Here is a 20181-nt window from a genome sequence, read left to right as displayed (position 1 = left end):
AATTATGGAGAGACTAATGAAGGTTAGAATTTCCTAACAACCCACCAGCGCCCAATTACTGCCCAAAAGACCGCTACCCAACATTATTGACGGCAAAAACTTCCCCCCAAAAAATAAAAAAATCCGCCCAGTGAAAAAAATGGGCATTGCACCCCGATTCTCGGCGAAAAAGTGGAATTTGAGGTCGATTGGACAGTTCCTAAAGAAAATGGGCGATAAATTAAAAAATCACTAAAAACTTACCCCGAGGCTGCAGGTTGGGCCTAGGAGCAGAAAACACTAAATATTTTTTCAAAAACAGAACATAAAAAAAATCATTAAAACATTCTCCAGACCCTTTTAACCTCAATCACCACAACAGAATTTTAAAATAACGAGTAAAAAAACAATTACTCACCTTTTTCTTGAAGAGCTACTCACCTACCGCCCAGCTCCGCTGAGTCTCAGGGGCAGATTTTTTAATACTTACCTACGGGTCACCGCTGAGCCAAATATCTTGTGATGATGATCTGAGGACGGTGCACGCTGGCGGTCCGCTTACCACCGGTGCCTTGAAACCGCCGGCGTAACTCAGGTGGGGAATTTCTCGCTCACCTGGTTATTGCCCACAATGGCCAAGACTGCCCAGAAACTGGGCAGTAAGCCAATGGAAATTCTAGCCCCAGATGACTCTGTCTTTGGTTCTTGACCTTTAGTTTTCCATCTTATCCCAAATTTCCAAAATCATACATCATAATTTTAAGATCCTGATATAAAGTAATTGTCACAAAGCTAATGGAAGCATTTAGCTACATCACTGAGTATGGTTTACATAACTAACAAAGTACATGACCATTTCCGATTGATCACAGTAATGATTACATCAAACTAAAATGGCGGCGGCCATACCAAGAGCGGAAATGGGTGAGTGGGGTGAGTGGGGTACTACCATTTTCAGCCCACTACTCTCCTGCTCCCACTGGTGGAGGCCATAAGTTTAGTGTTGATGCAAAGCCAAAACCACTTTGCACCTGAGTGTAAATTGGATGCCAAAGTTTGAAGTGACTCCCAATAAAAATGGAAAGAAACTCCCTCTCCAGGGAATCTCACTCAGTTTAGTTCTTGTGTCAGGTCAGGCCAAACCTCTTTGTACTGAATGTATCCTGAAATGAGTGAAAGTTATCTCACGTCCATATACGCCTTCTGATGCTTTACAAGCTCTGTTCATGTTAAAAATTAATGAAAAAATGTTTTTTCAATGAATGAATTATAATGAAAAAGTAAGTCATGATATAAATTGACTGCTCAATAGGTAAGTGGAATAACATACTTAATCATAACACATAACTCTCATTTGTGAATGTTTTCTTACTCAAGTGTTATGAATGAGATTCCATGTAGTCATGGAATGGCTTGTATTGGTTTAACTGGGGACTATGGTGCCTAGGTTCATATACTGTCGCTCAGATGAGTCTTTTGACTCATAAAAACATTTATTTTAAATAACTATTACAAAATGGAACAAGGAGCTGTTAGCTACTTATCCCTTTTTCACATGGGTAACATTGAAACATTACCGTTAGGATTCAAGGAATTAGTAATTATACCCATTGAATAGATTTACATTGCCACAATCATTTATGACTTAAGGATTCCTAATAGCTTCTCCCACATTTTTCAATCAGAGGAACTCTTAAAATTAACATCTTTACTTCACACTCTCACCTCCGAAGTGAATCTGAGGTTGAGTCTACTGTAACAGAAGCTTTCACTGGTTTTAATTCAAGAAAATAAATTCATCTCTCCTTGTAGTTTCCTTTCCACCAATACCTCCCATTTTCCTCTTCTACTCTCCTCCTGAGATTGACTCTTACTGGGGTACAATCCCATAGATACCATTGGCTGTCTGGTACTTTGGGCAACTTGCCAGTCTTCATTTGTGAGCCTGGACATGGAAGATGCTTCTGTTCTGGGTTTCTTCTATTGGGATTCTGCCACTCAGAAGCCGGCAAGGTGACGAGAAACTGCCACATTGGAGTAGAAATTCCGATGTCCTGGGCCCGTACGAAGTTTCTACGGACGCGGGAAGACATCGAAAAAGCCGATTTTCAGCGCGCAATGCGCATGCGCTAAAAACCGGCTTTTCCGATCTGTCAAGCTGGAGTTCGACAGATCGTAGACATCTTGGGAGCGAGGATGACATATTGGCTGCGAGGACATTTCTTGGGCAAGTTTGCAGGATTAACGCATATCTTGCCCAGCAAATGTCCTCAAAAATCTTGCGCCTGAAAAAGCAGAGTTCAAAAATTAGCTGCATAAATAGTTCCTGTGAAATAGTTCCCATTGTGCTGGATTAATGTGAAAAGCATGCAATCTGTTTCAAACAATATATTAAAGATGTCACTTTCCTAATACGAGAGAGCAGGGAGGAGGATAGAGGGGGGAACTTCTGCCACTGAACATTGGAAAATCAGAGTTCTCAGAACATAAATCCCCAAAATATTGATTGGAATTTCTGGACCTACAGAATTCAAACACAAAGGTAAAGTACCAGAACTGAGAATTGTCGGACAAATATAAACAAATGCAGTGCAGCTTTAGTCTCACGAGGAATGTTTTAACAAATGAAACTTAGTTCGCAAACACTCTGCGTTGACAAAATGTAGCATTACGCTATTCAGAGTGTGACAACTACGGGCACTAAATAGAAAAAAACAAGGAAGTCATGCTAAACCTTTACAAATCTCTGGTTAGGGCTAAGCTGGAGTATTGTGTACAATTCTGGGCACTACCCTTTAGGAAGGATGTCAAGGCCTTGGAGTGGGTACAGAGGAGGTTTATCAGGACAATTCTATGGGCCCGAACTTGGTGGAAGTTAAGTTCTGCCCAACTGCCACCTAAAGGATCGCCGAGATGCCTGACGGTACTTTGGACGGGAGTTTCATAAGAAAAGTCCTTGAAAGACCGCCCGGTGGCAAAAAAGGGACTTACAGCGTGAGTCTGGGCAGCAGCGGGCGGGAGCTCCCAATCTTGGCAAATGCAATCCTAAACAAAATGCCACCGGGTGGATTGAGTCGGGTCCAGTGAGGGGGTAGCACAAAAAAACCTCACTGGAAGACCCTTAGGGGACTCCATCCACATAAATAGCTGGAAAAAAAAATAAGGGGCTCAAGTTTCGGCCTGAGTTGCTCCTATTTTTTTGGAGCAACTAGTTTAGAATGGAGCATCTTAGAAATTGCAATTCTCGGCATTTAGTTTGCTCCAGTTCTAGTGAGTTAGAATAGTTTCATTTTAGAACAGATTTTTTTTTCAAAAGGGGGCGTGTCCAGTCACTTACGTCTGTTTTGCAAGTTTAGGCAGCGAAAATTTACTCCAAACTAACTTAGAATGGAGTAAGTGTAGATTTTTATACGTTCAGAAAAACCTTGCCTACACTTATAAATCAGGCGTAGGAAACGAGAGATGGTGGGGGGGGGGTTTAAAAACATTAAACACTTCACTTTTACAAATAAAGAGCCATCAATAATAAATGATAAATAAATCAATAAATCAACCAATAAATCAATCAAAAAAATTAAATATTAAAAAAAATTAAAAAATCAATCAATAAATAAAAAATTAAGTTTCTACTCACCGACTGCAGCACCGGGAGCCCTCCAACAGCATGCTGGGATGGCCCCCGCCCCCAATGTCTCTCTCTCTGTCAGTGTCTCTCTCTCTCTGTCTCTGTCAGTGTCTCTGTGTTTGACAGCGAGGGTTGGGGGCAGAGAGGGGGAAGGAGGGAGCAGGGGGGAGAGGAGGAGGGGGAGGGGGGAAAGGGAGGGGAGGGAGGGGTAGAGGGGGGGAAGAGGATGGGAAGGGAGAGGAGAGAGGGCGAGGAGGGGGGAGAGGAGAGGGGAGGGAGACAGAGGGAGAGGAGACGGAGGGAGAGGGATGTAGAGGAGGGGGAGGGGAGGGAGAGGAGAGGAGGGAGGGAGATGAGGGGAGGGAAGAAAGGCAGAGGAGGGGGGAGGGAGGAAGGGAGGGAGGGGCAGGGGAGAGGAGAGAGGGGGAAGAGGAGGGGGGAAGAGGAGAGGGGGGAAGAGGAGAGGCGGGGAGAGGGAGGCTGAACAGGCCCCGACGATGACGACGATGCCTGGCCGCACCGAAGACTTCGGGCGGGACCCGCCCCCAGCAAGATGCCGGGCGGGCAGACCCCGCCGAGGACATGGAGGGAGGGAACAAGGAGGCGAGAGGAGGGGGAACAGCTGAATGGGAGAGGTGGGGGTGGGGGGAGTGGGAGCTGAATGGGGGGGGGGGAGCGGGAGCTAAATGGGAGGGAGGGAGGAGAGGGGGGAGCGGGAGCTGAATGGAAGGGAGGGAGGGAGGCACGAGTCCGATCTTCGCCCTGGGAGCCCATTCAGCCAGGGCTAGGGGCGGTGTGTTTTGGGCCCCTCCCACGCAGCCTTGGGGGCCTGGAGCTACTGCACATGCGCGCACACTCTAGCATGCATGTGCAGAGGTCCCAGCACTGTATTCAGCGCCGGGACCTGGCTCCGCCCCCAACCCATTGTGCTGCGTCACGCCGAGCACGAAGACATCCTGAGGAGCTCGCAGAATCACAAGGTAACCTTTTGGAGGTGCGCCGTTCTGACAGAGGCCCGAAACGAGGGCCCAAGATCACTAACCTTTTTTTGCAGGTCTTCATACTTACCGTTGGGGTTAGACCTGCCTCCATGCAGCGGTCCTTCCCCCTGCTGCCGCTGACTCCCGCCTGGAGGAATCTGCCAGCTCAGCGGGCGGGAGGCCACTTACGTGCCTTGCACGATAGCCAACGTCAGCGGGTGGTTCCCAGCGGTCCTTCCCTTCCGGCGGCGGGAGGCCCAGAGGAAATTGGCACCGAGGGGAGACCGCCGAAAAAACTCGCCGGCAGCGGGCAGTAAGGCCACCAAGCTTGGGCCCGAAAACTCTGGATCCTATTGTTAAATGACTGTGTATAGGCCCTATAGAGTAGTTCATAATTAGATATTTTACTGGGGGAGAAGTTCAGGCTTCAAGTGTATATAGGGGTGATATATAAAATTAAACAGTATTGTCTCTGTAATTGGGATTGCTTCCTTCATATAACAGCTTTGGTAAAAATTAGAACTGTAATCATGATGAAAGTAAAGTTTTCAGGGCAGTAAAACGGGGTGCACTTTGCTGGTAAAAAATACTGTGCCATCTCTTAAATAGGTGCTACGTGACCAAACTGACCTGATTTAAGTAGGTAACTGTTGTGTATCTGTAAAGCATGCACTCCCATGATCCGCCACCAGGGAGTGCATCACCTAGAGTCCCAAGGGATCCCAGCATCCCTTGGGAGGACTGTATATAAGCTGGCCTCTAAGGCCACTTCCTCACTCTGGAGTGTCTTAATAAAGACTGAGGTCACTGTTACTTTAACCACCTGTGTGCAGTCTCAGCTGTGTTAGGAACACAATAACTGGCGACGAGTATACGAATCCAATGCAAAGATGCAGCAAACTGTGGGCATCCTGGAGAAGTCCTCGGAGGGTGAGGACTGGGAAGCCTATGTCAAATGGCTAGACCAGTACTTTGTAGCCAACGAGCTGGACGGAGAAGGAAGCGCTGCAAAAAGGAGAGCGGTCCTCCTCACGGTCTGCGGGGCACCAACCTACAACCTCATGAAGAATCTTCTGGCTCCAGTGAAACCCACATAAGTCGTATGAGGAGCTGTATACACTGGTTCGGGAGCATCTTAACCCGAGGGAGAGCGTGCTGATCCCGAGCTAAGGCGACTTGCAGGACAATGTGAGTTTGATGGCTACCTGGAGCAGATGCTCAGAGACTTTTTTTACTGGGCATTGGCCACGAGACTATCCTACAAAAACTTTTGACTGTAGAGACACCGACCCACAGTAAGGCCATTGCTATAGCACAGGCGTTTATGTCCACCAGTGATAATACCAAACAAATCTCTCAGCACACAAGTGCTAGCAATGTTCATAAATTAACTGGAACTGTGTATGTGAGCAGAAATGTACAGGACAGAAACCACGAGTCTGCAACCGCCAGCAGGCCTCAGGTGACCCAGATGACTCAGAGTCCGCAACAAAGGATGAATGCAAGGCAATTCACACCTTTTTGGCGTTGTGGAGGCTTCCATTCAGCCTATTCATGCCGCTTCAAAGGGTATGTTTGCAAGAGCTGTGGAACAATGGGGCACCTCCAATGAGCTTGCAGACAAGCTGCAAGCTCTGCAAAACCTGCTAACCACCACGTGGCAGAGGAAGATCAGAGAGAGGAGGCAGATGCTGAAGTACACGGGGTGCACACATTTTCGATGAAATGTCCACCTATAATGCTAAATGTAAAATTGAATGGCTTAACCATAGCCATGGAACTGGACACTGGCGCTAGCTAATCCATCATGAGTAAAAAGATGTTTGAGAGACTGTGGTGCAACAAGGCACTCAGACCAGCCCTGAGCCTCATCCACACGAAACTGAGAATGTACACCAAAGAGCTCATCATCGTCCTGGGCAGCGCCACGGTCAAGGTCACCTACGAGGGCACGGTGCATGAACTGCCACTCTGGATTGTCCCGGGCGATGGCCCCACACTGCTTGAAAGGAGCTGGTTGGGCAAAATCCGCTGGAACTGGGATGACATCCGAGCGCCATCACACGTCGATGAGGCCTCATGTACCCAGGTTCTCAACAAATTTCCTTCCCTTTTTGACCCAGGCATTAGATACTTTTCCGGGGCGAAGGTGCAGATCCACTTGGTCCCAGAGGCACGACCCATTCACCACAAGGTGCAAGCGGTATCTCACATGATGAGGGAGAGAGTGGAAATTGAGCTGGACAGGCTGCAATGCGAGGGCATCATCTCCCCAGTGGAATTCAGCGAGTGGGCCGGCCCGATTGTTCCAGTACTCAAAAGTGATGGCACGGTCAGGATTTGTGGCGATTATAAAGTAACTATTAATCGTTTCTCGCTACAGGACCAATACACGCTACCTAAGGCAGATGACCTATTTGCGATGCTGGCAGGAGGCAAGACGTTCACCAAGCTTAACCTGACTTCGGCCTACATGACGCAGGAGCTGGAGGAATCTTCGAAGGGCCTCATCTGCATCAACACACAAAAGGGACTGTTCATCTACAACAGATGCCCGTTTGGAATTCGGTTGGCTGCAACGATCTTCCAGAGAAACATGGAGAGCCTACTCAACTCGGTACTACGCACGGTGGTTTTTCAGGACGCCATATTGATCACGGGTCGGGACACCGTCGAGTGCCTACAAAACCTGGAGGAGGGCCTCCAGTGACTGGATCGCATAGGGCTGCGGCTGAAGAGGTCGAAATGCTTCTTCATGGCAACAGAAGTGGAGTTTTTGGGGAGAAAGATCGCGGCGGATGGCATTTGGCCCATAGACGCCAAGACAGAGGCTATCAGGAACGCGCCCAGGCCACAGAACGTCACGGATCTGCAGTCGTTCCTGGGACTCCTCAACTATTTTGGTAACTTCCTACCGGGGTTAAGCACCCTCTTAGAGTCCCTACATGTGTTATTGCGTAAAGGTGAGAACTGGGTATGAAAAAAAACCAAGTAATTGTTTTTGAGAAAGCCAGAAACATTTTATGCTCCAACAAGCTGCTTGTATTGTATAACCCGTGTAAAAGACTTGTGCTAACATGTGACGTGTCGTCGTACGGAGTCGGGTGTGTATTACAACAAGCTAACATTGCAGGGAAGTTGCAACCTGTCGCCTATGCCTCCAGGAGCTTGTCTAAGGCCGAAAGGGCCTACAGCATGATTGAGAAAGAGGCATTAGCGTGTGTGTTCGGGGTAAAGAAACTGTACCTGTTTGGCCTCAAATTTTAGCTGGAAACCGATCACAAGCCCCTCATATCCTTGTTCGTTGAAAACAAGGGGATAAATACTAATGCCTCAGCCCGCATACAAAGGTGGGCACTCGCGCTATCAGCGTATAACTATACCATCCGCCACAGGCCAGGCACCGAGAACTGTGCGGATGCTCTCAGTGGGGGGTAGAAATGGCGCAGCCTGCAAACTTGTTGATGGTGGCGCAGCCCGCAGACTTGTTGATGGTCATGGAAGCGTTTGAAAATGATAAATCACCTGTCACGACCTGCCAGATTAGGACTTGGACTAGCCAAGATCCTCTGCTGTCCCTAGTAAAAAACTGTGTATTGCATGGCAGCTGGGCCAGCATCCCTGTTGAAATGCAAGAGCTAATCAAGCCGTTCCAGCGGCGAAAGGACGAGCTGTCCATTCAGGCAGACTGCCTGTTGTGGGGTAACCGGGTAGTGCTACCCAAAAAGGGCAGGGAGACGTTCATCTCGGATCTCCACAGCACACACCCGGGTATAGTAATGATGAAAGCGATAGCCAGATCCCACATGTGGTGGCCCGGTATCGACTCTGACTTAGAGTCCTGTGTGTGGCAATGCAGCGTGTGTGCTCAGTTGAGCAACATGCCCAGAGAGGCATCCCTAAGTTTGTGATCCTGGCCCTCCAGACCATGGTCGAGGATCCATGTCGACTATGTGGGCCCGTTTCTCGGTAAAATATTCCTCGTGGTGGTGGATGCTTTTTAAAAATGGATTGAATGTGAAATAATGTCGGGAAGCACAGCCACCGCCATCATTGAAATCCTGAGGGCCATGTTTGCCACCCACGGCCTGCCTGACATACTGGTCAGTGACAACGGGCCATGTTTCACCAGTGCTGAATTTAAAGAATTCATGACCCTCAATGGGATCAAACATGTCACCTCGGCCCCGTTTAAACCAGCCTCCAATGGGCAGGCAGAGCGGGCAGTACAAACAATCAAACAGAGCCTTAAATGAGTCACAGAAGGCTCACTCCAAACCCGCCTGTCCCGAGTACTGCTCAGCTATCGCACGAGACCCCTCTCGCTCACAGGGGTGCCCCTGGCTGAGCTGATCATGAAAAGGACACTTAAAACCAGACTCTCGCTGGTTCACCCCAACCTGCATGATCAGGTAGAGAGCAGGCGGCAGCAACAAAATGTAAACAATGGTCGCGCCACTGTGTCACGGGAAATTGATCTGAATGACCCTGTGTATGTGCTGAACTATGGACATGATCCCAAGTGGATCGCGGGCACGGTGATAGCTAAAGAAGGGAGTAGGGTGTTTGTAGTCAAACTAGACAATGGACAAATTTGCAGAAAGCACCTGGACCAAACGAGGCTGCGGTTCACAGACTGCTCTGAACAACCCACAGCAGACACCACCTTTTTTGAGCCCACAACACACACCCAAAAGGATCAACGACACCACCCCGGACCAGGAAATTGAACCTATCATGCCCAACAGCCCAGCAAGGCCAGGCTCACCTAGCAGCCCTGCAGGGCCAAGAACACGCCAGCCCAGCGAGGGCACAGCCAACACACCAGAACAGACATTTGTACCGAGGCGGTCCACTAGGCAAAGAAAGGCTTCCGACCGCCTCACCTTGTAAATAGTTTTCACTTTGACTTTGGGGGCGTGGGGTGATGTTGTGCATCTGTAAAGCATGCACTCCCATGATCCGCCATCTGGGAGCGCATTCCCTGAAGTCCCAAGGGATCCTGCATCCCTTGGGAGCACTGTATATAAGCCGGCCCCTAAGGCCTGTTCCTCACTCTGGAGTGTCTTAATAAAGACTGAGATCACTGTTACTTTAACCTCCCTGTATGCAGTCTCATCTGTGTTAGGAACACAATAGTAACAACCACGCAATCACCTCAAATGGGCAGATAATGCCAATGCTAATGTGTTACTGGCAGTAAGCTGCAAAATACGTTGGATCTCATGGCCTCAAGAGGGGACAAAATTGTGCTTGTGAAAACTATTACCCAGTCCCTTCACAAAATGGCATGGAGAAGAGCCACATAACGTGCAATGGTCTTGAATTTACTTGGTGCAATACTAATGTATCCATGCTTAATGTCTTTATGTGAGATTCCTTTGTCTATTATTGGACGAGGGCATTAGCTAATTTATTTGGATTCAGTTAAGAGCTCCGTTAAAACACGGAATTTCATGCAAACGTACAAAAACAGGCACACACCAGTCAAGCACACATCAGGGTTCAGAGTTAATTCGTTGCCGATGCCCTCACTTTCTGGCTGAGTCCGTTTCATCTCCAGAGCTGCCCAAACTGCAAAGAAGATCTTTCTGCCGTTTTACATTATAAGCAATGAAGAAGGCACTGGGAGCTCACCGTTGCATTTCTATTTTTCTGATGTCTGAGCTACATAACAAGTGAAAACGTATTCTGGTTTTATTTGGCCTGCTGCTTGGATAGAAAAAGGTGACCGCGTGCAGTGACATGCATCTTTGTCATTGGGCTACACGGGGTTCTCTTGAATGATATTAACTCACAGCACATGTTTTTTAGATCGCTGGGAGGGTGGGGTGGGCAATTAATTCACAAATTAATCCGTGAAAACCAACGGGATGAAAATCGCACTGGTTCTATGATGGGTGGATCAGATTATTGCCCAGGTGGTGAAGTGGACAATTGCCAGCTTCCCAATGGTGAGATGAGATGGTAACATCACTCTGACTCTCTTGTTGTACACTGACACCATTTGACAGTCACTGACTGCTGGCTGCTTCCCTGTAGGGTACAGCTCTGATTAATGGCAGCCACCTAACAATCTTGCCTACATCTTGACACTATCTGTGAGATCTGTCTGACTGCACCCTTCCAAACCACTTCTAGGTCGATGCATTTAGACTGAAAAAAAAGAAAGATGGGTTCAATACCAGGCTAGACCAGACATTGTCAGATCGCACTGTAACTTATTGGGCTACACGAACTAATGGTTATGATGGGACAACAGCATTACATAGTATTTACCCTAATTCAAGAAGGGAAAATCAATGTGGTATCTGTTATACTTAAGCCAATGCTTTTAGTATTAACAGTGTCTGATTGGTTTATTCTTTGTGGTGAGGGGAAATCTTTTGTTGAGCCGCTGTCAGTTCTTCCTCTTTGTGGTTGGCCATATCTATTTTTTTATTCAGCTCTATTTGTCGATCCACCTACGGATCGGGTGGTGCGAGAAACATCATGAACTTGGCAACTAACCTGCTCCTATAACTGTGTTTCCTGTTAAAATCACTTTGATGATGGTCTCCAAACAGCCTCCCATGTTCTTCTAGATAGTGGACCTGAAGTTGCAGTCGGAGGCTTCCCACGGACTAATGCCTCTGAACCGCAAGTAAAATCCGTACGCCTGAGTAGAGGCTCACGTATCCCGGGGCGCAGGCGGTTCACAAATCTCCCTGGGATCATGTGGGCCAGCCCAACCAATCAAAAAAGAGAATTTGCATTATGATAATGGGGTTCAATTTACATACAGGACATTGTTAATTTCCACCTGGGCTTGGTCTCTGAAGTTTCCTCAATATTATCTGGCAATGGTAGGCAGTAGGCCACTTAATAGTGTAGATGAACAAAGGGACATGGAGTGCTTGTCCACAGATCCCTGAAAGTAGCAGGCCAGATGGATAAGGTGGTTAAGAAGGCATACGGAATGCTTGCCTTTATTGGCCGAGGCACAGAATATAAGAGCAGGGAGGTTATGCTTAAATTGTATAATACTTTGATTAGGCCACAGCTGGAGTACTGCGTGCAGTTCTGGTCGCCGTATTATAGGAAGGACATGATTGCACTAGAGAGGGTGCAGAGGAGATTTACTAGGATGCTGCCTGGAATGAAGAATCTTAGCTATGAGGATAGATTGGATAGGCTGGGTTTGTTCTCATTGGAACAGAGGCGACCTCATTGAGGTGTACAAAATATTGAGGGGCATGGACATAGTGGATAGTAAGGATCTATTTCCATTGGTGGAGGGGTCTATTACGAGGGGGCATAGTTTTAAGCTGGTTGGTGGAAGGTTTAGAGGGTGTTTTGAGGGGGGGTTTCTTTACGCAGAGGGTTGTAGGGATCTGGAACTCGCTGCCTGGAAGAGTGGTGGATGCAGAAACCCTCACCAGTTTTAAGAGATGGTTGGATGGGCACTTAAAGTGCCGCAACCTGCAGGGTTACGGACCGAGAACTGGTAATTGGGATTAGACTGGATGACCTTTTGTTGGACGGCGCAGATATAACGGTAAGTCCAGCAGGGAATAGAATACGGCCAGGGTGATCTCCTGGACCAGTTTCGATCACCTGGATGGGTCGGAGAGGAATTTTCCCAGATTTTTTCTCCAAAAATTGGCCTGGGTTTTTATCTGTTTTTTGCCTCTCCCAGGAGATCACATGGCTCCGGTTGGGGTGGAGTGTAGAATGTTTCAGTGTAAGGGGTGTCGCAGTTGTGTGAGGCGGACTGGTTGGGCTGGGTGCTCTTTGCCTTTCCGTCATTGTTCATAGGTTTATATGTAACCTTCAGGGCAGCTGACCAAAGGCCGTGTGGCTCTTTGTCAGCCAGCGTGGACACGATGGGCTGAAATGGCTGTAAATTTCTATGTTTCTATGTTTCTATGCATGGTATGTGCAAGCAGTCTTATCTGCTCGAATAACTTTCATTATTTCAAGGTCTGTTGATGCTTGTTACAAATTTAAATAATTGCTTTAAAAAAGGCAATATGATTTTTGGTGATTCAGAAATCTTTCCTTGACTAGGCTCAGTAAGCGGGTAAACATTCAGGTAGTCATATAAGCCCAGGTGATGGTGAAAAAATAGTAAAGTACCGTTGATACTGTTTGCTGTACTGCATTAAAGAGAGATTGCCTGGCAATACCATATCTACAAGAGACTCGCACATCCTAATGTGGGTATTGTTAATGTTGCTACAGATCTAAAATCCCATGTATTTTTTGGTAGTTACCACAGGTTGTTACAACAGCAACAAAGAGGGCAAGTAACCTGTTCCAGGCCTTCACCGATGGTGCTCCATGTCTGGTGCCAGAAGATGCACAGAAGCAGCTCGAGGGTTACTTCCTGTAAACGCATCAAGGACATTGAAAAGGCAGCCTGTTGCTCTTTGGAGGAGCTCAGGTATGGGGGGGGGTGGGGGCGGATGAGTTTCACTGGGCAGCATTGACTATTCTCATCTTTCTCTTCTGCTATGTTCCTAAATTTTTCTTCTGAGAGATTAGGGGCCAAAACTTGGCTGCTTAGCGCCACCCGTTAGTACCCCAGTGCGAGGCTAACGGGCCGTTAAGCTTCTACCGACAGAGAGCGGTGCTGGCAACGCCTCCCGGGAACCTCAGTAGAGGCTCACTGGCGGCGCTAACAGTTAGCGCTGTGCACTCTATCGCCACCCACTTGGTGATGTAGATGCGCGTGCAATGCCTGTTAGCGCCGTGATCGCAAACTTCATTGGGTTTGCCTGTCGCTAATCGTGACATAGAAAGCAGGCGGGGTTCCTCAACCTCCCCAGGTGATAAGGAGACGGTCGAGCAGATGGATGTCCATAAATTGCGATTTTTGAATTTCCATTTAGCTATTGTGCACTTATTTCACCTTGATTGGTGTGCAACAGTCTTCAAAGGAGCTCTGCACTTCCCCTTTAGGCGATAGGATGCCTAAAGGTTTCCGAGCGCCAAGCCTTCAGCTGCGATGCCGGACGATCGCCCCAGGAATCAGGGTTCGCGCCCCAAGAGGAAAGTTGAATGCTTCCCTTAGTGCTGCACTTCCCTTTTAGGACGCTAAAACCGAATGAGGCGGTAAACATCGCCCGATGCTAAAGTTAGCGACCAGGCGGTGTTACCGTCTCAATCCCAGCTATACTGAATTTCGAGCCTCGGAACTTAACAAAGTGCAGGCGTTGAACAACTGCTCCTGCCCATGCTACCAAAGGTATTTAGAACTGTTACATTCACAATGCCAGATGAGAAAATCCTACCCAAAGTTCTCAAATGACAATCCTAGGTACTCAGTGCATGGATTGGAACAGGTTAACATAAGACTTGAAACTGTTAGCTTTAAAAACAAGTGCATTTCCTATTTACATTAACTGCATTCTTAAACATTTAACAATGGATTTAAAAAAATATTAAATCTTGTAAGTTGTTATCATACAAATACGAAGCACACTTATAATTCTTCTTTGCCATTTTGACAGTAGCTTAAATCCAACCAAAACAAACATCTGCAGTTGATCATTAGGAAATAAGACAGCATATCTGATTGTTTTATCGGCAAACTGAGGGAAAGAGGTGAGGTTGAAAAGAACAGAGGAAAAGATGAGAGAATTGAAGCTGCAATAGTTAGGAAATTACAAGCTTGGGTTTCAAAAGCCTTTTAGGAAGGAAGGAAAACCATAGGAGGGGGCCTACTGAGGTCCTGAGAAAGACAACTGTGCAACTAGTCTTGGTCTTAGCACAGTGATGAGGCACAGAAGCGGAAGAGCAGGTAGGATACCATATTTGGAGATCAGGAAGAACAAGAAAGGAATGCTATGGAGCAATAATTGCAATGGTATCCATGCAATGGAGAGAGAACAAGAAAGGCTGTGATGGAGAGATTGGAGGCTGGAATTAAGAGGATCATGTGTCAGATGAGAAACATGCAGTAAATTGCAGGCAATGTACATATTACCCTAAAACATCGACAGCAACTTGTCTCTTCCACACCACTACTGGCCATCAGTATAATATATTCTATAATAAGATTCCCAATCAATAAGCCTAATTTTGCCCTTTTAACTTAAATTAAATTATACTTTTTTTTGCTCTCTGAGGCAGTATTTTATGAGACTAATACATTTAGAACTTTCTGTGATTTTCTCATTTTTGCTGAACGGATAATTTAGATAAATTGACTCATATTTTATTTAAGGTGATGTTAGTGACCCAGTAGTTACGGTGTCTGAGCAGTGAGCCTCCAGCTGGGAAACTTGACGTAAAATCCTAATTTTGACAGACAGTTTTTAAAATCTGTTAATTTGCCATTATACTGTATGCCCTCAGGTGATGCTCATGTTGCAGTCAATGCAGTTCATATTGGATTAAACCAGATAAATAATGAATTCTCCAAGAATTAAAAATTCATCATGCACAAGCACATACATGGCAAAAGGACTAAATAAGTGAGCAGGACCACAAGGACAAAAGAATTGGGCTTCGCCCTCGCCATTATTTGGAATGATCTATTTTCTTTCAAGACCTCCTGGTCTTCTTGGTCTGTCCCATACACCACCTGTAGCCAAGGCAGTGATCAATTTGTTTCTGGGCATTTCTCAATGCTTGGCAGAAGCTGTGTTATGGGGGACGAGGAGGAGCAATAGCTCTGGCCTCTGGGTTTCCATTCATCTCTTGGGAGATGCCTGGCTCTTGTCCCAGCAAGGTGGTGCAGTCAGGGAGGCAAAATTGACACAGTCCAGCTAGTTCTACATCAATCACGCACTCTTTGTCACACAGTTAGTCCAAAACGGAAGTCGGTCTTTCCTCCTGCCTGGAGGAATTTCACCGCGACATGAAGGGAAGAGAAACTACTTTACCGTTACATGTCACCAGTTTTGTCATATGCACCTCAGCAGATCTCCCGTGGCATTGCTCAGTGAATTAGAGGATACAAAGACAGGAGTACATTGTATTATACCCTATTTAGGACATAGAAACCTAGGAACATAGGAAGAGCAGTATACCATTCAGCCCCTCTAGTCTGTTCGAGTAGACCATGGCTGATCATTCTCAGTTTTGAAATTTTCAATTGACCTAGCATCGATAGCTTTTTGGGGGAGAGAGTTCCAGATTTCCACTACTCTGTGAAGAAATGCTTCCTGATGTCACACCTGAACAGCCTGGCTCTAATTTTAAGGTTATGCCCCCACCAGAGGAAATAGTTTCTGTTTACCCTATCAACTCCTTTAAACATCTTAAACACTTTAATTCGATCATCCCTTAATCTTCTACTCAAGGGAATACAAGCCGAGTCTATACAACCTGTCCTCATAATTTTAACTCTTGTATCATTCTGGTAAATCTGTGCTGTGCCCCCTCCAAGGTCAATATATTCTTCCTCAGGTACAGTGCCCAGAACTGAATGCATTACTCAAAATGGGGTCTAACCAGAGCTTTACATAACAGTAATATAAAATACACAGTTTTTATGTGACCCTTTGCTAATAAGCATAAAGGGACTACCATGAGGAAAGCTGTTTGCTGTTAAGGTATAACTTAAATAACTTGACCTTTAAGGCCAAAAAGTGGGAAAGTGTTCCAACCTGGCACATACTATTCTATGATCAATTAGTGGCTAACTGCATTTGGTAGGAGAAGTGACGATTTTTTTAATGGGGGTTAATTCATAACAGTGAGAGATGGAGATCCAGAATAGGGGGGAAGTGGGGGTCGGTGGGTCAAGAATACAGGAAGGGGAAGAGCGACAACAGGGGGAACAAGTGGGGATCCACAATATGGGGGAACAACCCACAATAGTTGGACATTCACAAGAAAGGAGCTGCACAAGCGATGATAGATCTACAAAGCTGGTAGTGGGGCAATGGGGCTTGATGTGTACAGGGGGATCCATATTGGTGAGAAGGATAATTGACAATGGGGTGAAATGACAGTGGGAGACATGAAGTGGGTGAGATATACAATGGGGGGGAGACATCGATAACTGTGAGGGGAGGAATTCACAATGGGAGAGGATGACAAGCAACATTAATCAGAATTTTCCCACTTATTAATGCCAACTAATTATATATAAGTTATAATAATTCTTTCCTTAATTCTTTCCTGCATCATTTCATAAAAGCCTAATAATTTGCAAGTGGCCTCTCACTTTCCAGCTTGGCGCATTAGTACATGGATGTTGAACACATTTGCCTGAATCCCGCATCCATTATTTCAGATGATTGTGTGAAGTGTTCTTACACCAGTATCCTATAGTGTAATTTCAGAGTAATAATGTGAAAAATACAGCACATTTGTATGTACAAATATTACTGTGTCTACGTGGTTAGTACACCCTTTTTCAAATATACTCTCAGGTTCCAACTACCTGTTGCCTCTGCATGGTCTTTGGTCAGCAAGGCAGGTAGGATAGGCTGGAGCAGAGATAGTTTTAATATAGCTGTCATCAATGGTACTGCACAATGAGCAAATAGAAGAGTTCTCTCGGCCCAGAATGAGCTCCTCCCGGTAGCCTGGTCAAGAATTGATAAGCCACAGAAACTTAACAGGGTTCAAGTGATATTTGAAGCTGAAAAGTGAACTCGTCTGTTGTTGGGAATATAATACTCAGCCCCCAAAAGGCTGCCACATTTAGGACTCATAGGAGCTTCTTTCTTTAGTAGGAAATTGTCTTGCTCTCTCAAAATTGAGCAAATTTTAGTAAACAGTGATGCCCTAATGTTACATGAATGCTCTTAATCCTATCAGAAAGCATTGGTATTACAACCAAGACTGCAAGCATTGACCACTCAATGTCAGTTTGCTCTCAGTAATCCCTGATGGAACGGATTTTATGATGGCAAAAAATAGTATTATTCTTTCAATTCTTGTATTGCCATTCCATTAATTCGGTAGGTTTGTTTTGATGCCCCTGCCTAAATCCCGATTAGGAGAGTGGTGTTAGCGTTTAAAAATCTGTATTTAACATTATGCAGTAGACCAGGAAGAAGCTTAATTGGAATTTACAATCATTGGTTCTTCCTTCATTCCAGTCGCAAGAACATAGACAGATGTAATTTTGCATATAGGAATTACAACAAAACTGTCAAAACATTAATTTATAAAAGATAATGTGCAACTAATCCAGGGTGAGTGGAAAAGAAGTTAAGCATTTTGATACCTACATCTGTATTCACTTCACTGTACAACATTATATGGCCCTTAATGTTTACACTCAATATGGATTAGGACAGATGATATACAAGTAATTCATGCACTGTTAATACAGGAGCGTTTAAAAAAAAGTTTGAATATTTTTTTCTATAAAAAGAAATATTTGATGCTAATGAGATAAGAATGTTCTAAAGTATGTCACTCTGCAGTATTACATAACCTTTATTTTAATTCTTTACTTTTTTTAAATGAAAATGTAGTCTGGCACTTTTTTAAATTATTAATGGTAGAGTTTAATGTTGGCTATCCAGATGAAAGCAACTAATTTCTATGTCCTGATAATATTTCAATAATTGTTACCATGACAGCCACACTGCAATTTTAAAAAATTCTACTCGTTAATTTTTTAGTGTTATTCAATAGAAGAAAAAGACAAATTTAATTTTTTTTATTCTACAGACACCTCGGAGGTGAAATACAACCTTGGTGGTGGCACAAATCAGGTGATGGTGAATCGGCAGCCCACTTTACTGCCCGCCTGATGTTCTTTTCCACGGACTACCGATTCCGCAATCGCCCGTTCTGCGCTACTGCACTCCCCTAATTTCTAACTTAAGAACCAGGTCACCTTGCCAATGTCTGATCAGTATTAAAACAACTGATCTTAATGATGCTCATTAGTAATGTGGAGGTATCACCTTTTTAGACTTTGCTGTCCAAGTAGATGTTCGCATACATTTTAACTATCTTTTATAATTCGCTCTTGGGATGTGGGCGTCTCTGGCAAAGCCAGCAATTATTGGCCATCGCTAGTTGCGCATGAGAAAGTGATGGTGAGCCTTCTTCTTGAACTGCTGCAGTCCATGTGGGGAAGGTACTCCCATAATACTGTTAGGTAGGGAATACCAGAATTTTGACACAGCAATGATGAAGGAACAGCGATATATAGCCAAATCAGGATGATGTGTAAGTTGGAGGGGTAATTATCTGGAGCTGAAAATGTTATCATGCGCTTGCTGCCCTTGTCCTTCTAGGTGGTGGAGAACACAGGTTTGTGAGGTGCTGTTGAAAAAGCCCTAGTGAGTTGCTACAGTGCATCCTATAGGAAGCACTGTAGCCACGGGGCACCAATGGTGGAGGGAGTGAATGGTTGAGGTGGTGTATGAGCTGCCAATCATATCATCCACTCCATCCACTACCAGTGCACTGATGGGCTATCTACACAAAATTTTAAAATATTGTGACTAAGATACAAATATTGGGGTCAGAACATGGTTATTATTTCAGAAACAAAAACCTTACCCTTGTGTTACATAGAATTAATTTAATATTTTTAATGGAAACTAATAATGACCTAAATGTATGCATTTATTTTAGTGAAACATATCCGAAACTTTCATATCACTCTGCAAAATCTTGAAAGGAGCTGGATGGGAACTAATAAGACTTCAACCTTGGTAAATCGCCTCAGCCACAAAGGGCAAATAAATGGCTAATGGGATGTGGAGGGAATGAACATTTGAGCTTTCTTTGGGGATTATAATGTAGATCAATTTGGCTTTGCAGCTAACAACCTGAACTGTTGAGCTTTTCAGAGAGGGTGCCCTCTGTACACTCCTGTATTTGCTCATTTTAAACAAATAATCCCAGAACCAGGAAGGATGCCATGGGGTAGATTTTTAACTTTCCAAAGGAAATGAAATTCACATAATCCCACAACGCCAGTTTTCTGCCTGGACAGCAAATTGAAAATCTACCCAATAAGTTGCTCAAAAGGAACGGCACTAAAATCAGCTTGTTCTGCAATTCCAGGGTAGTGACTGTTTGGTTAGTTGGAATAAACAACTGCGAGGGGTAATACAATTAACTTTTATAATCATAAAATTCTATGAACATCAATAGTATAATGACTCACCCACAAATTGAAATTCATAAAAGCAGTGAAGTATATTAAAATATGTTTGGCCAATTTGCACATCATAAATTGCATCATACTAATAGTACCACACATCTAAAGGAGAGTCCGGGAAACACCAAGACAAGAAATTGTTTGCACTTATTCAACCAGTACATGGCAAGTAACCGACCAAATGGCTCAGCAGTAAAATGCACTGTTGCCCTTGCGTAGTGCTAAGAATTTTGAGAAAGCTCCCCTGATGGCTCAGTGAGCTATCAGGTATCTGAGCAATACAGACCTGGAGGAAGGCCCGAAATTGTAATTTGACCTTTCTAAAGGTTAAAGTTTCCAGCGATTGCATTCTTTTAATGTTAGTAAAGTGCCAACAGGATAAACAACAATAATTACAACAACTTACAGTTATCTATCTCCTTCAACTTCGCAATAACCTTGCAGTAACTATAAACAACTTACAGTTATCTATCTCCAACTGAGCAAAACATCCCATAGGAGCTTCCCAACTCAAGCAGGCAAAG

This window comes from Pristiophorus japonicus, chromosome 16, assembly GCF_044704955.1.
Source record: "Pristiophorus japonicus isolate sPriJap1 chromosome 16, sPriJap1.hap1, whole genome shotgun sequence".
Taxonomy (NCBI): domain Eukaryota; kingdom Metazoa; phylum Chordata; class Chondrichthyes; family Pristiophoridae; genus Pristiophorus; species Pristiophorus japonicus.
This window is presented reverse-complemented; position numbering follows the sequence as displayed.